The sequence below is a fragment of the Taudactylus pleione genome, unplaced genomic scaffold (assembly GCF_031769625.1).
Source record: "Taudactylus pleione unplaced genomic scaffold, aTauple2 ptg000381l, whole genome shotgun sequence".
NCBI lineage: Eukaryota > Metazoa > Chordata > Amphibia > Anura > Myobatrachidae > Taudactylus > Taudactylus pleione.
The window spans coordinates 4,502,076-4,519,139 of NW_028284782.1; the positions used below are offsets into that span (position 1 = coordinate 4,502,076).

At 47.0% G+C, this 17,064-nt stretch overlaps 1 pseudogene; it reads right to left on the reverse strand.

Moving 5' to 3' along the window:
- Nucleotides 1–3,439, reverse strand: part of LOC148507842 (uncharacterized) — a 28,042-nt pseudogene extending 24,603 nt beyond the window's left edge.
- Nucleotides 3,440–17,064: the final 13,625 nt, after the last annotated feature.

The window sequence follows — 17,064 nt, forward strand, 5'->3', positions numbered from 1 at the left end:
TGAAAAAAGATGTCCAAGAGTTTATACGTTCTTGTTCTAAGTGTGTACAACATAAGTCCTCTCGGCAGTCTCCAGTTGGTCCTCTCCATCCACTACCCATTCCCAGCTAACCATGGGCCCATCTTTCTAGGGGGTGTACAGTTATTTGGGTAGTGGTGGATCGTTTTACCAAGATGACTCATTTTTGTCCTTTGGCTCGAATTCCATCAGCCCCCAAATTAGCACAAATATTTATCAAAGAGATATTTCATCTTCATGGACTTCCTTCTGAGATAGTGTCTGATCGGAGTGTCCAGTTTGTTGCTCGGTTTTGGAGGGCTTGCAAATTAAATTATAGTTTTCTTCTGCATATCATCCTCAGTCAAATGGACAAACTGAAAGTGAACCAGGAGTTGGAGACCTTCTTGAGAATGTATATTTCTTCCTCCCAAGATGATTGTATGGATTTTTTGCCTTGGGCTGAGTTTGCTCATAACTTTCATTATTCATCTGCTACAGGTGTAAGTCCTTTTTTTGCCAATACTGGTCGACATCCTTGAGTTCCTGTGCTTCAGTCAATTCCTACTGTGGACGTCCCAGCAGCTAAAGCTACCCTCCAACATTTTTCTGGAATTTGGACCCAGGTACATAAGTGTCTTAGGAAAGCCTCTCACAATTATAAAACCTTTGCTGATAGAAAATGTTCGGCTGCTCCTAAGTATTCTGTTGGGGATCGTGTCTGGTTGTCTACTAGAAATCTTCGACTTAAAGTACCTACCATGAAGTTTGCTCCCTGGTATATTGGTCCTTTTCGTATTATAAAAATTATCAACCCAGTGGCATGTAAGTTACAGTTACCTCCAACTATGCGTGTACCTTACTCCTTTCATGTCTCCTTGCTTAGACCATTGATTCTTAATCGATTTCATGACAGCTTGCCTAAAGTACCTCCCATAACAACTGCTCGAGGTGTGGAGTTTGAGATCGATAAGATTCTGGATTCACGGAAGCATCAAAATCAATTGCAATATCTTGTAGACTGGAAGGATGAAAGACTCTGATATCCGTGATCCTAAGTTGATACGTAATTTTCATGCTAAATTCCCTTTAAAACCTGGTGGGTGTTCGGAGACCTCCCAAAAAGTGTGTGGGGGGGGGGTACTGTCAGGACTGCGACTGTTTCAGCACATAAAGATAGACTACTTTTGCCAAAGTTCCATTGTGGTCGTTGGAGGAGCTATCCTGCTTGCTGGCATGCTTCTCATTCAGGGGATAGAGTGTTAAAGTGATCATCTGTTTCCCAGGTGTCGTCAGGTTGTGGGATTCCTAGATTGCTCATAATTTCAAACCTTGTTCTGAGTCACAAACCTTGTTCTGGGTCACATGTTCTGAAACTTCCTATGGATCACAGACCTCTTGTATAAAGCCTGTTACTAACTGTGTCTCAGTGTCTGTGCAACATTGCTTTCAGGTCTTTTCTTGGACTCCTGCTAGATCCCCGCTGTGCATGTGGATTGCTGTGGACTTTGTTATATTCCAGATGAACTTCTGATGTCAGTCATCCGCTGCACTACAGGGCCCAGCATACCTATTACCTAAGTAATGCTTATTGCTCCATCACTGCAGTTACACCATTTTGCTGCACTATTTACTTTGCCTGTTGTGTTTCTGTTCCTGTGGATATTGAACTCATCCTTGTTACAGTTGTCAACTGCACCATTACAGTGTCATCCCTGCATCATGGGACTCAACCCTGCTCCGAACCCTAGCCACACCACAGGGCCCAACCCTGCTACAATCTTCTCCACATCACGGGGCCCAACCTCGCTCCGAACCCTAGCCACACTACAGGGCCCAAACCCACTACAATCTTCTCCGCATCACAGGACTCAACCCTGCTACAATCTTCTCCACATCACGGGGTTCAACTCCGCTACAATCCTCTCTGCATCACGGGGCTCAACCCCACTCCGAGCTCTAGCAACGCCGCAGGGTTCAACCCTGTCCTGGAATCTCATCGCCTTACAGGGCTTAACCCTGCTCCGACTTCACTACCCCACTAGGCTCAAGTTTGCTTCATCTCTCACTGAACCACAGGGCTCGGCCGTGTCCCGGAACTATATTATTCTGCAGGGCCGCTCTGCTCCGGATTTCTATCCGGAGTTCTACCCTGGCAAAGGTCCTCTGTGTCATCCTGAGGTGTTGGCCTCATTCTGGACTCGGGGTTCCCTACCATGTTAGTTCTTATATGTTAACGACTGCATATATATATATATATATATATATATATATATATATGGGGATTCTCTCCTATACTTATTATTGCACATGTGTACCTCTGTGCTGTTTGATACTTTATTTGAGACCTTGCTGATTATCATTCTTTTGTGAATAAATTCTATTAAACTTTTATCCTGTGCTACTGAGTTTTATGGAAAGGTCATTTCTAAGACCACCCCAGTTTATTGTGCCTGGTAGGCCTGCCTCCCTCCAGGACTCTCAAGTGTCGGCGTGCTCACAATTTCCATTTGGTTCTGTAATATTGGGCCCAGACTCACATCCTGGAATTGACCTTCTTCCATCAGTCGACATATGGGTCGTCCTTGTGAATCAAAGCGATCGGTTGCTCTCCTCCTCTCTGTTCTCCACTTTGATTCGGTAGAGCCAAGCATCACAGGTAACAATAAGTTGCAAATCTCTCTCTGCATCTCAGCCATCCCTACTGTCAAATATTCTATTTGCCTTCAAAGAGCCTGTAGAGGATCTGTGGCCGACGTCTGCACACCCTGCAACATGTTGTCTTTCATCTTCAGCATTTGCTCGAGGGTCGAGTAATTTGCTCCACTTAGGCATGGACGTTCGTGAAACCCTGGCAAATTCAGAAAGTCCATTTCCCGATTTCCACCAGTGCCTATCACTTTGATTGCTGCCTCCTTGAAGTCTAGGAAGGAGTGGTTCGGAATTTGCATCCTCAGCATCCGCAACTGGGTTCGGGTCCCTCCCCATTGGCTCCTTCGACAAGCTGGGTTACTAGAGCTTCATCTGTATTTCTGACTTCTTCTGCATCGAAGGCTTGGATCGCATGTAAAGCTTCTTGCAGGTTTAGAGCGTAATCGCGAAGAGTTTCTCCCGGTCATTGTTTGCAAGCGTAGAATTAAATTTTTAGTGCATATAATATCCGAGTCTCAAATGTGGTGGCTAATCTTTTCAGCACATGACCCACGTTCTGCCTCTCATCCAATGGCCACGATGTAACTTCTCGAAGGGCAGATCCTTTGAGTTGGCCTATTAAGTTGAAATCTTGTTGGTCGCTCAAGGGATACAGCCGTAACATCGAGTTCATCTTGTTTTTGAATTCACTGAAGGTATTTCCTTCTGTGCCATGAACATCTCCACTGTGAGTTGGGAGCCATGGGGCTCCGAAGTAGTATGGTACTGTAATCGGGTTAATTTGTGCCATTGCCGGGTTTGCTGGTCCTGCTCCATTGCTGGATGTCTCTGCTGGTGTAGGTTGTTCTGTCGACTTCTTTCCCTTAGATTCCCAATCTCCTTAGTTTAGACTGTGAATCCTGTTTATAGTGGCGCCAAATGTTATACCCAGGTGTAGTATGAGATGGTGACTGTAGCTAAAAACTGTTTTACCTGGTGAACTGGATTCTCATACAGATTCTTTCCACTTGTCAGAGAGGTAAGGAAGATCAGTCCAGACAAAGGGTCATTCAAACAGTCTGCTCTGCAGAGAGACGATTTATTAGAGATAACTGCAGTTCTGTGAATTTGAAAACTAGCTTCCAAACCCAAGCTGCTTACCAAAATATTCCGTTACCAATAATCTGGTTCATATCAGAACACTCAGCAATATAATATGCAAATACAGTAATACATTAAATTCAAATACGGTAGGGAAATTAACTTCAGATATGTATTCACTTTTCTGTCAATACTGTAAACATTCAATAATTAATTACTTTGTATACTCTATACAAAACAGTTACGATCATGAACAATACTTCAGTGTCATATAAAATAAAGTGCAAAATAACGTTTCCCTATAAACACTACGATCTGCAAAGATTGGCAATAAACTGCCGTGTTTCTCATTAGTGCGCCCAGGAATAGTGTCCCTAATCTTCACTGATCAGCACGTTGGAGCTCATTATAAGAATACCCGGGTATTAAATTGTACTTGAAATGGTTACAGTCTTTGCAGAAAATCCACTTCCTATAAGATCAGTCCCTATAATTGTGCAGTCCTTCACCTGACATGTATTACAATGCAAAGGATACCTGTCCAGATGCCAACACCTGACTATCAGCATGTAGCACGTGACCTGCACAGTCTCTCCTCTCTTTGGTGCTGTAGAAAGATCAGTAAAACTGAGCACTTTCAAGCTCTCTTGTCTTTACATAGAGGTGGGTCTCCTCCTCACAGCCACTGTTACCCCGATCAGCTGCTGATCCCCACTCTCTGTGCCCTCAGTCAAAGCTCAGTGCAGCACACACACACTCCTGGTAGTTGCTTCTCTCCAACAGCTCACACTACATGGCTCCTGTCACGCTCCATATGCCTGCTCCTGCAGCTGCTCTGCCTTTTCTAGTTTCACTTTCCATCCTGGGCTCAGCAGTGCTGCAGCTGCTCACAGTTGGCTGCTCTTGGGTCCTAAAGTCAATCCTCAGCAACACTCACTGTGCACAAGAAAGGACTGCCAGGCTAAGCAGTTTCTCTGGGAGGTGCCACATGTATGTGTAACCATGTGCATCTCTGTGTTACTGTATGTGTAACCATGTGCGTCTCTGTTACCCTGTATGTGTAACCATGTGTGTCTCTGTGTTACCCTGTTATGTGTTTATTTGAATCTGTGTGTTCCTGTGTCATTTTGTATAGGTTCATTTGTATCTGTCACCTTAGTTGAGTGTCTATGTCAGACAGCTTTTGTCTGTGTATGTAACCCTATGCATGTCCATGACAATGTGCATGAGCCCTACTATTGTGTGTAACTCTGTGCCTCTCTGTGTGTGTCACAATGCCGTAGTTTATGTATGCATCAAGTTTTATGTTAGTTGTCGCTCACAGTGAGAAGTTATTCACAAAGTGATTGACGGGCAGGAACCAAGGGGGTGGCGACAAGGGGGTGGCGACTCAAATGCAGGCGTGTTGCAGCCTTTTTCAGAGCGACCATTCTGCACAACCATAGGGCTACGCAGAAGGCTGATTATCGACTGATCAGTGACCGATGCTGCGTCTTTGTACGCAGTTTCTTGGATTTGTGAAGCCGTCAATGGGCATTTCAATACAGGCAGCTGTGACATTTGCATATTTTTGCAAATACGCTGCGTATAAAGTTACAGTTGCGACCGCATTTGCGTCCATCTCTGTATCAGCCCTGTGTGTCTCTGTGACCCTATGAGTATATATATGTGAGGCCTAGGGGTAAATTTACTAAGAATCAGATGGAATTCCCGTGTGAGTTTCCCATGATTTTGCAACTCAAAGATTTACTAAAGGCAAAAACACAATCCCGCACAGAAATAGATGACAGCCAGTAGGTCGACAGGGTCAGAAGGTCGACACACTAAAGGTCGACTGGTAACAAGGTCGACAGGTATGAAGGTCGACAGGGACTGAAGGTCGTCAGGGTAAGAAGATGGACACACTAAAGGTCAACTGGTAACAAGGTCAACAGGTATGAAGGTCGACATGGTCATTAGGTCAACACTCATATGGTCGACATGCAAATGGTTGACACATGGTTTGTTTTTTAGCCCTAATCTTTACCCTAACCCTAACTCTCCTCTTGGTGCCTAATCCTCCCTCCTGCTGCCTAACCCTAACCGTCGGGGTAAGTGCCTAACCCTAACTGTCGGAGTAAGTGCCTAACCCTGACACTAACCCTAACAAAAAAAAAGTGTTGACCATTTGACTATATGAGTGTTGACCTACTACCTGTCGACCTTCATACCTGTCGACCTTGTTACTAGTCGACCTTTAGTGTGTCGACCTTCTGACCCTGTCGACCTTCAGTCCCTGTCGACCTACTGCTTGTCAACCTTCATACCTGTCGACCTTGTTACTAGTCAACCCGTCGGGGTAAGTGCCTAACCCTAACCGTCGGGGTAAGTACCTAACCCTAACCGTCGGAGTAAGTGCCTAACCCTGACACTAACCCTAACAAAAAAAAAGTGTTGACTATATGAGTGTCGACCTACTGCCTGTCGACCTTGTTACTAGTCGACCCATCGGAGTAAGTGCCTAACCCTAACCGTCGGAGTAAGTGCCTAACCCTAAGTGCCTAACCCTAACCCTGACACTAACCCTATAAAAATAAAATTGTGTCAACCATTTGACTATAGGAGTGTCGACCTACTGCCTGTCGACCTTCATAGCTGTCGACCTTGTTACTAGTCGACCCGTTGGAGTAAGTGCCTAACCCTGACACTAACCCTAAAAAAAATATTGTCGACCATTTGAATGAGTGTGGACCTACTGCCTGTCGACCTTCATACCTGTCGACCTTGTTACTAGTCGACCTTTAGTGTGTCAACCTTCAGACCATGTCGACATTCCATCCCTGTCGGCCTACTGCCTGTCGACCTTCATACCTGTCGACCTTGTTATCCGTCAGCCTTTAGTGTGTTGACATTCTGACCGTGTCGACTTTCAGTCCCAGTCGACCTATTGCCTGTCGACCTTCAGTACTTGTCAACCTATTACCTGTCGACCTTCTGTACCTGTTGACATTGTCACCAGTCGACCTTTAGTGTGTCGACCTTCAGACCATGTCGACCTTCAGTCCCTGTCTATCTATTGCCTGTCTATCTTCCATTGTCTACCCAAACATTGTCTATCTAGACAATGTAGACCTAATCATCCACACCCATGCCAAGGCAGGAGGACACACATCACTGGGTTCCACTTACCAAAGCATTATTCAGCCCCAAACTGGTAACCCCAGTCCTGGGATTCCTCAGAAAAGGGTCCCCCGTCCGAGGATACCCCATGGCTAAGAGTCAAACCTCTCTCAGCCAATCAGCAGCCACTGCCATAGAAACCGGAAACTGATTGGCTGAGAGAGGTCTGACTCTTAGCCATTCAACACTTAAGGTGCGTACACACTACACGATATGCTCCCTGAGCGATATCGTGTAGTGTGTCCCCGGCAGGCTGTGCTCAATGTCGTTCATGACATTGAGCACAGCCGCTGAACGATATCATTAACGATATCGTTCATCGCCGGGCTCTCTCCCCCATTCCCCAACATGCAGCAACCTGACGAGATCGTCAGGTTTGCCTGCATGTCAGCCCAATGAACGATGATGACGAACGACCCGCGGGAACGCGCGTCGTCGTTATCGTTCATCGTTTTGGGGTTAAAAATGGACGATAAAGTGGACGACTGAACGATAACGATATCATTATCGTTCAGTCGTCCACTTTATCGCCCAGTGTGTACGCACCTTAAGGTGCAGGAAACCACATGGGTTCTGTCGTTCTCGGGGAAGCACAGTATGTACATACTGTGCATTTTTGTCCTTGGGTTCAGGAGTTTGTTTTGTTTTATTTGCCAATCCCCCTGGAGAAGGGGACCAACCAGCGCCATTGAGTAGGTAAGTATGTAGTGTGAGTGCGCGTGAGTGATTAATAAAGGGTTAAAATATTTGTGTCTGCGTTTTTTTATATATATTTTCTTTACAGTGGAGGTACAGGTGCCTCCAGGCCTTTACTGTCTTGGCGCGGTAGCACTTGTGGTTCTCCAAGTGCCACCATGCCCACCATGCTGGTGCAAGCTTGCTGAGATCTGTAGTACCACTGTAAAGAACAATATTAATTTCTATCTTTCACCCATTAACCATACCTCCGGGACGTGGCAGCCAGATCAGCATAGCAGGTGGAGACTTGATGCTAATTTTGTGATGGATCGGGGGTTGACTGTGCGATTGCATCATCGTGGCTATGCCCCCGCCACAGAATGCAGAGATTACTGGCCCTGGAGCACCACCCGATTTTCGGGAGGCTCATGGCCATCCTGGCTAAGTAGGCAAGTATGCTATTAACCCAGCCCTGAGGTATCTTTAGGAGGGGGATACCTTTTTGGGGCTGGATAATGGTTTGGCAAGGGAAACCCCATGATGTGTGTCCCCCTGCTATGGCATTACCCCCCAGCTGGTTGAGACCGGTGCTGGTTACTGGAAATACGGGAGAGTTCCACGCAGTTTCTCCCCCCACACCCCTTGTATTTCCAGCACCAGAATGGACTCAGAGATCCGGGGCTAGTTATGCATTGGGGTGGACGGGGGTGTCAGGAAATGGAGTGATTTTTGTTCTATTTTTAACCCTTCCTGTACATTTTACACAGAAAAGCACTGAATAGTGCCCAGTGGAGTGTATTGAGAAGGGGCCAATACGACGGAACCATCGGATCAAAATAGAGTCCATGCTTGCTGACATTCTGGCTGCCTCCACCGGAAGGGGGCAGCCAGAATGCATAGCAGGGGGGAGGGGGGGCATAGCTGGGGTTATTACTAGGGGTGTGCACCGGCCACTTTTTGTGTTTTGGTTTTGGATCTGGATCTTTCTTCGTGTTTTGGATCTGGATTGGTTTTGCCAAAACCACCCTTCCGTGTTTTGGGTTCTGGGTTTTGTGTTTTGGATCTGTATTTTTTTTAAAAAAAGCATAAAAACAGCTAAAATCACAGAATTTGTAGGTTTTTCTGCTCCTATGCTATTATTAACCTCAATAACCTTAATTTCCACTCATTTCCAGTCTATTCTGAACACCTCACACCTCACAATAGTGTTTTTATGTCCAAAAGGTTGCACCGAGGTAGCTGGATGACTATGCTAAGCGACACGAGTAGGCGGCACAAACACGTGACCCATCTAGGCGTGAAACTGCAGTGGCAGACAGGATGGCAGTTTGAAAAACTAGGCCCCAAACTGTACATAATGCAAAGAAAAAAAAGAGGTGCAAGATGGAATTGTCCTTGGGCCCTCCCACCCACCCTTATGTTGTATAAACAGGACATGCACACTTTAACAAACCAATCATTTCAGCGCCAGGGTCTGCCACACAACTGTGGCTGAAATGATTGGTTCGTTTGGGCCCCCACAAAACAAGCTGGCAATTAATCTGTCCCTGCACAAACTGGCTCTACGGAGGCAAGATGTCATCCTCATCCTCCTCATCCACCGATTCCTCACCCTCTTCAGTGTGTACATCCTCATCCTCACTAATTCGTCCCCGCTGGAATCCACACTTTGAGGGTGTCACCACCCTTTAACAGACAGACGCACGCTTGTCGCTGCTGCTTTGAGGATGCAAGTGTGGCTACATCGCACACAAGTCACAAACACATTAAAAAAATAGTTTTTTATTTTTTGGAGCACTTTGAGAGTTACACCACCCTTTAACAGACAGACGCACGCTTGTCGCTGCTGCTTTGAGGATGCAAGTGCGGCTACAGCCCACACAATTCACAAAGACAGAAAAAAGAAGAATATTTTTATTGTTTGTGTAGCACACTTTGAGGGTGTCACCACCCTTTAACAGACAGACGCACGCTTGTCGCTGCTGCTTTAAGGATGCAGGTGCGGCTTCAGCCCACACATTTCACAAAGACCGAAAAAAAAAGAACAATATTTTTATTGTTTGTGTAGCACACTTTGAGGGTGTCACCACCCCTTAACAGACAGACGCACGCTTGTCGCTGCTGCTTTGAGGATGCAGGTGGAATCTAGACGGGATTTGGAACCGGGGACACACTACCTCCATCAATTGTCTAAATCCCACTGCACTATTGGCGGATACCGGACGCACGTCTAACACCAACATAGCAGTCAAGGCCTCAGTTATACGTTTTGCTTCAGGATGACTGCTGTCGTACTTCATCCTCATCGCTAGGGACTGTTGGAGGGTCAATTGTTTAGTAAAAGTAGTGATGTTCCTACTTCCTCTCTGGGATGATGAACAACTCCCAGCAGCAGCAACAGCACTAGGAGGAAGTGGTTCTTGATCTTTCCCTATTTTATTTTTATCGGAGAAAGTTTGGTCCTCCATTTATGTTATATTGATATATACGTGCGGCTAAAGCGCACACAAACACAGAAAATATTTTTTTATTTTTGCTGGAGAGTAGAGCACTTTGTGGGTTACACCACCCTTTAAGAAATGAGCCAGCCGGCTCTTTACTTATGGGACACAGGCGCACGCTTGGCGCTGCTCCTTTGTTGATGCACGTGCAGCCACAGTGTACACAAGTCACAAACACAGAAAATATTTTTTTTTTTGGTTTGGACTGGAGTGTACTTTGGGGGTTACAGCACCCTTTAACGGTCAAGCCAGCCGGCCCTTTACTTATGACACAGGCGCACGCTTGGCACTACTTTGTTGATGCACGTGCGGCTACTGCGCACACAATTCACAAACACAGAAAATATATTATTTTTTTAGCACTTGGGGGGAGCACCCCTGATGGACAGAGCACCCCCTGGACAACACTACAGCACCCCTTTAGGACTGGGACACTGCACAGGACTTTGGAGTGGACACAGCCCCTATGGAGAACTGACTGCACAACACAGTCCAGCCAGCCCCTATGGACTTTGAAGTAGTGGACACAGCCCCTATTAACAACAGCAGCACAGCACAACACAGCCAGCCCCTATGGACTTTGAAGTAGTGGACAACAGCAGCACTACACTACACTACACTACACTACACAGCCCAGCCAGCCCTAGCTCCCACCCTCCCTCTTCACTGTCCACAGCCGAGTGAGAAAATGGCGCCGACGCGGGTACCTTATATAGGATCCAAAACCCGCGAGACTCGGAAGGTGGGATGATGACGTTTTGCCTCGATTTCAGATCCGAGTCAGGCGGGAAAAGTCGAGCCTGACTCGGATCGGACTCGGATTGGGGGGGCTCGGGGGGGTTCGGATTTCAGAAATCCGAACCCGCTCACCCCTAGTTATTACCCGTCATTTTGGGTGAAGCGTGGGTCGTGACCACATCAACATGGCCCTGCCCCTGCTACACAATGCCAAGATGACCATCATTGTGAAGCAGGGGGCAGGGCCATGATGATGCGATTCAACACGCAGCTCCCCCCCTGCTGCAGGGGTGTGTGGGGGGAGGGTGCAGGGGGTAGGCCGCCAGCCTGGACACTTGCCTGCTTTCCCAGGCAGCCAGGATTGCCACACAATTTTTCGTGAGCCGTTCCGGGGGAGGAGGCAAGTATGAAATAAAATGGCAAACATGATTCTTAATGTATCCATAATTTTGGTCACAAAAAACTCATGTGAATCCCAGCTTTGCCCAGCATGTTTAAGCGGCGGCCAAACCCGATTCTTAGTAAATGTACCCCTTAGCTTTGTGCATGTGTGACCCTATGTGTGTTAAGATCTGTGTTTATTGTGGACCCTGGGTGGAAACAGGAGCAGGCACCAGAACAGATTTAAACTGAAAGATGGGTTGTTTAATGTGACTGTTGGTAGAACAATAATAATACTGATTAACATCTGTGACCGAAGGAACAATAGTGATGCAACAAATGAATGTCCAGATCAGTGACAGAACTAAAATAAAGTCTTGATTAACTGAGATAACTGTGGAGCTGAAGGAAAAGTCCAGTAAGACCATGGCTGAACAAGGTTATCCAGAAATACTGTAATAGTTGCTGAAAGGGAGTGCAGGTAATGCTGAGATGATGGCTAAACAGGGTAATCCAGAAATGCTGTGATAATGGCTGAAGGGAAATCCAAAAATGCTGAGAGTTGACTACGCAGGATAATATGGAAATGCTGTAAACTCAGGTGCAGGCTGGAGTAGGTAATTGGGAACAACAGGTTCAGGTAGGTTTGGGAACTTCAGGTTCAGGTAGGAGTCGGTAGGTAGAAGGAGCAGGAGTTGATCCACAGCAGGAAGCAAGGCAGGGTAGCATGGTGCAGGTTTGCAGGGAGCCAGGGACGAACCAGGACTTAGGGCAAGGGCGAGCACTGGAGCACAAGACTAAGGTCAGAACATAAATGCCTACTCTCCCGGGAATCGCGGGAGACTCCCGATTTTTCGGGTAACCCCCCGCGATCCCGGAAGAGTAGGCATATCTCCCGCATCCCGCCCACTTCCTAGTGAAGTGGGCAGGATGGGGAGATTTTACCTGAAATTATCGGGTCCGTCGGGAAGGGGCGGGGCTAAATTAGGCAAATCGCGTCATTTAGCCCCGCCCCCTCCTCACGGACCCGCGAATCACGGGGGTTTTCTGTAAAGGGGGCAGGGCCTAATGTTGTCTATCGTCTGGCCCCGCCCCCCGAAGAGGAGAGCAGCAGGTCCCCCTCCTGCTCCTCCCGGAAAGCTGCCCAGCAAAGTAGGTAAGTATGGGTCAGAAGCGCAGGCACTCTCTCATAGCTGATGCTGAAACACACGGTTGCACTGGCAACTACAGGGAGCTCCAAACCCCCTTAAGTACCCAGCAGCAGAGCATGAGTGGCTGGAGAAATCACCTGACGCATCAGGATAGGCCCACTATGTCACATGACCTGAGGCAAGATGGCCGCTCCTATGTACCTGTGGCAGTCATGCCTACTTTTGAAAACTAGTTTCAGGGAGATTATAGTCAGTCATAGTGTGCGCCGCTGGAGGGGCATGTCTAGCACTGACTATAGGGAGTTTAATAACACCCATTGGGCATGTCTAGCACTATTTTAATGTCTGTGCCAGGCTGTGCTTTGCAGAGTATGATCCATAGGCTACAGCATTCTCTGCTGCACTGTACAGCTGCAGGCCGGCAATCTATTAGGTAGCCCAATATCTATGCCACCAGCCCACAGAAGGGGTTAATGATTTCCCCAGTCAGCCAAACTGTTCATTGTTAACGTGGCATGAACTCTCCCACCGGACTCAAGATGGTGAGGCCTTCTGCCTGCCCACTAGTGTGGCTGGAGGACAAACCATTAGAAGAGAGGGACAGTGGCATATGGGATGTGGGTCCGACATGAATACAGGCAGCACGCGCAGGGGGCACTGTGGACCATTAGGGAGTCCTGAGGGAACATTTGAACAGGGGAGAGAGACCTACATTGAAGGTCTGGCCGCGGCTGCGCTGTCATACGCGCAGTGTTTTCAAAAGCAGCAACAGAGCAGTGTGAGCCTGGGACCTCTGGAGTTTGAGTGACAGGAAGTGTCCAGTGAAGGAGGAGCTGGGGAGGTTCAGGGAAGACCAGCGCCGCCCATTCTTTGAACATCATTGGAAGCAGGCAGCCTGGAGGTGGCTGTGTGGGTGGATCAAGGCGGACTGGAGGATACAAGCGTCAGCCTTCATTACATATCACTCGTTGCCAGTGGGAGGTTCGGAGGCAGGAGCGGAGGCGGATCTATGTGGACTTCTCTCAGGAGGTGGGCCGGCTAGTATTCAGACGGAATCCCTACGAGACAGTGGGGAATCCGGGGTTTTGTTTAACATTCCGGGGTAGCGGGAGACTCTGCAGTGAAGCTGGAGTCTCCTGCAGGATTCGGGAGGGTAGGCAACTATGACCTGTGGTACTGAGACACTGCTAGACTTACCCTTGCCAGGATGGCCCAGTGCTGGCAGACCCCCGCACACACAATGCCAGTCTCCACGTGCCAGCTCCCTCACTGGAAGGACCGCAACCTCCACGCCGCGAAACCCTGGTCGTGACAATGTGATTGTGTGTGTTTTGTGTTTATGCTGGGGCAGAAACAAAGTTAGGGTACTAGTGAAAATAATTTTTAGGGTAGTAGAAAAGAAGTTAAATAACTATAACTTGTTTGGCATAAATGGATTAATTGGAAATTAATTGGACTGGAGGTAGCAGAAGGAGAATTAATTATATGGTTTGAATTCAATTACTGGAGGGTGTACATGAATTGACTTCGGGGGCGCATTAATTAAATTTAGCAGATGAAATAATTAGTAATAAGCATGAAGTGATCTAGTGAGGGTCATGAACTGATCTTGGGGATGTGTGATTTACCTGTAAGAAGCAGTGTCGTGCGGTGAAGGAAATGGCTGTGGAGGCACTGGCTAGTATCAGAGCCAGATTTACACATACATATATGAACCCCAGGGTTCATGTGAGCATTATATAAAGGTGCAGCAATATATAGTGCTGGAAATTTGGTGAGTTTTGATCAGGGATGTGTGGAAAAGGTAGATAGGGGAGGCAGTGCCTCATCTGCCATACTCTTTTTACTCCAGAGTTTTTAATACAAAAATTATTAGAATAATACAAATAAGATATTTATAATATTTTCTTTACATTTTTCTTATAATTGTTATTGTAAAAACTGTGGAGTATACCTAAGTATGACAGGAAAGGCTCTGCCTCACCTGACTGCACATCACTGGTAAAAAGGTCAGGAACTGAGGCCCTGATTCAGAGCCGGACGCTCTTTCAGAGCACTCGCTCTGAATCAGGGCGGCATTATTTTTTTTTTGTATCTGCCTCCTGGCTGCTCGCTAAGGTGACCACCCACAGCTTTTGCGAGTGGCCAGGTGATGGTCGCGACCATGGGACTTGTGACGAGACCCTTGTGGTAGGGTCTCGTCCATCACAAGCCCCAGTGAGCTTCCGGCTCTAATAGAGCCGGAAGCTCACTATTGAGGCCGCTCCCAAACGGCAGGCGTTCCTTCGGGAATGCCTCCGTTTGGCCAGCCACCCGCCCTGCCCGCCTCCAAAATGGGGCGAGCTGTCAATCACAATCGTCAGCCGCCCCGTTATTGGTGCAGGACTCATAGCGATGGAGCGCCCGTCGCTGGCAGGGTCTCACGCATTAGCGGTGGAGGACCATCGACCCGCTTGCGAGTGCTGTGCGGTATAATGACATTGACGTTTGATGGTGGTGACGGGGGGTGGCAAGAGAAACGCAGGTGTGCCTGCACCGTTACATAATTAAGCCCCTGCCATGGCATACGCTGGCAGTTTAGATTGTGACAGGAAGTCTAGCAGTTTCTGCAGTAGGGTCAGGTCAACCACAACTGTGCTGATGGTTCTGATGTTATCAATGTTTTCGCTGACTTGCGGACACATGTCATGGGATGTGGGTGGCTTTATACAGTGGTGGGCATCTAGGTATAGAGGTGTGGTTGCTGTGCGATTGCATTCACTAGCATATTTTTGCAGCGAATGCAGCCTTGGGAACCAACCTGAATCAGGCCCTATGCCCCTTCTGGTGTCACACACTGGATTGCTTGGGTGGACTTTCTCCCAGGCTAGGAGTCAGTGCCAGATTAACGTCCACATGGGCCTGGAGCTGAAATTCATGAGGGGCCTATTGTGTGCCGCTGTTGGGGGTGTGACAAGTGCCGTAGCAGTGTGACTGGTGATGTGGGGTCATGACCAATGTGGTTTAGGTGTGGTTTACATAGGGGTGTGGCCTGTGCTGTGGGTGTGTTTAGTTCCATGGAAGGTATTGCTGGTGCCTACCTTAAAACTAAGCGGCCACTGTTGGAAATCTGCCACTCTCTGACCTTCCCTCCAAACACCACTCTCAATTTATATATATACATTATATATACACATTTGGCTCAATTCTATTAAATGCGAAGTGAATAGAGCGGGGAATCAGCTCCTGGAGCTATTCAATTCATCGCGCTGCTAAGCCCGACAAAAGTCCAGATGCGATGCTGTTTTCTCCCCTTAGCACTGGGAAAACAGCATCGCGCCAGGAAGTTTAGTCGGAGAATGCCCGTTCTCGCGCCTAAACACCCTGTTCAAGGTGCGAGAACGAGACTTCCCCGACCTAACCGCGCACTGACTGAATAGCGCCGGGAGCTCATTCCCAGTACTATTCACTTCGCATTTAAGTGAATCGAGTCCATTGAGCGCAGTGCCGCACTGATAAGACTTTGGGCACTAGAGTGTGTCCAGAATCTATAGTGCATGCACAGGTCACCTAGAAAATGGCCGTGGCAACCATTTCCCCTGTACTGAACATGCGCAAAACAACGGGAAAATGGCCATGGCGTCATTTTTACAGTGCTGACACCGGCGCTGACGTGGGACTCCTGAGTGGTAAGTATAATATGGGTGCAGGGTGTGCGTTGTGGACCCCTCCTGGACCCAGGGGCCTGTGTGCACCGCACACCCTGTACCCATTATAAATATGCCCCAGTGTGTGTATATATATATATATATATATATATATATACATACACATACACACACATATACATATATATATATATATATATATATATATATATATACACACACACACTATATATACACACTATATATATATATACATACATATATACATACATGTGCCAACCCTTACCATCAGTCTCAAACACGCTTGATTTTCCTAAAGTCTATACAGGCATAGAGGACAGATCTGATTTGTGTGCAAAGTAATAGTGTAGAGGAACTCAAAGTGATTTACATTTTGAAGGAAACCATGTTACAAAGGAGACAGCAATTGGAGCATTACAATGGTTATAGTGGGTGAATACAAAATATGAAATAAAAGGACAAGATACCCAGATACTCACAAGTTTTGTGGGTTTTCATCCCACTCACAAGAGGACCAGACAGGGTAGCTAGCCAGGCTACAACGGGTGGGTAAGCAATACATGGCGATTTTGCACTTTGGAAAGATACAAGCTATCAAATACTATATACGTACAAGATAATCACAGAATCATCACTTTTGCAGGATTTTTCATTCTACCCTCGAAAGTACCAGACAAGGCAGCCATCTTGGGCACATACCTGGAGATGTGATACACACTAGGAAACTACATATTACAGAAATACTAAACAGATGCTAAATAACTGATATCCACTGAATTATAACATTCATACCTTGTATTAGGCGAGGCAGCCATCTTGGGTGATTTACATTGGTTACAATGGTTGGAATAAGCAATAAATGGAGATTTGATCCATAATGGGGAAATACAAAAAGTGGCATATAGAACTTAATTCAGAGGTGGCCAAAATGCAAAGTTTGCACAGTTGAGCGCTTATTTGAAACTGTGCATGTGCAAAAAGTCCTGGAAACCCCTATAGCATATGCATTCCCCTAAGTGTATACGGAGTCCGCTGTTTCATACGGAGGCATAGGGTGGT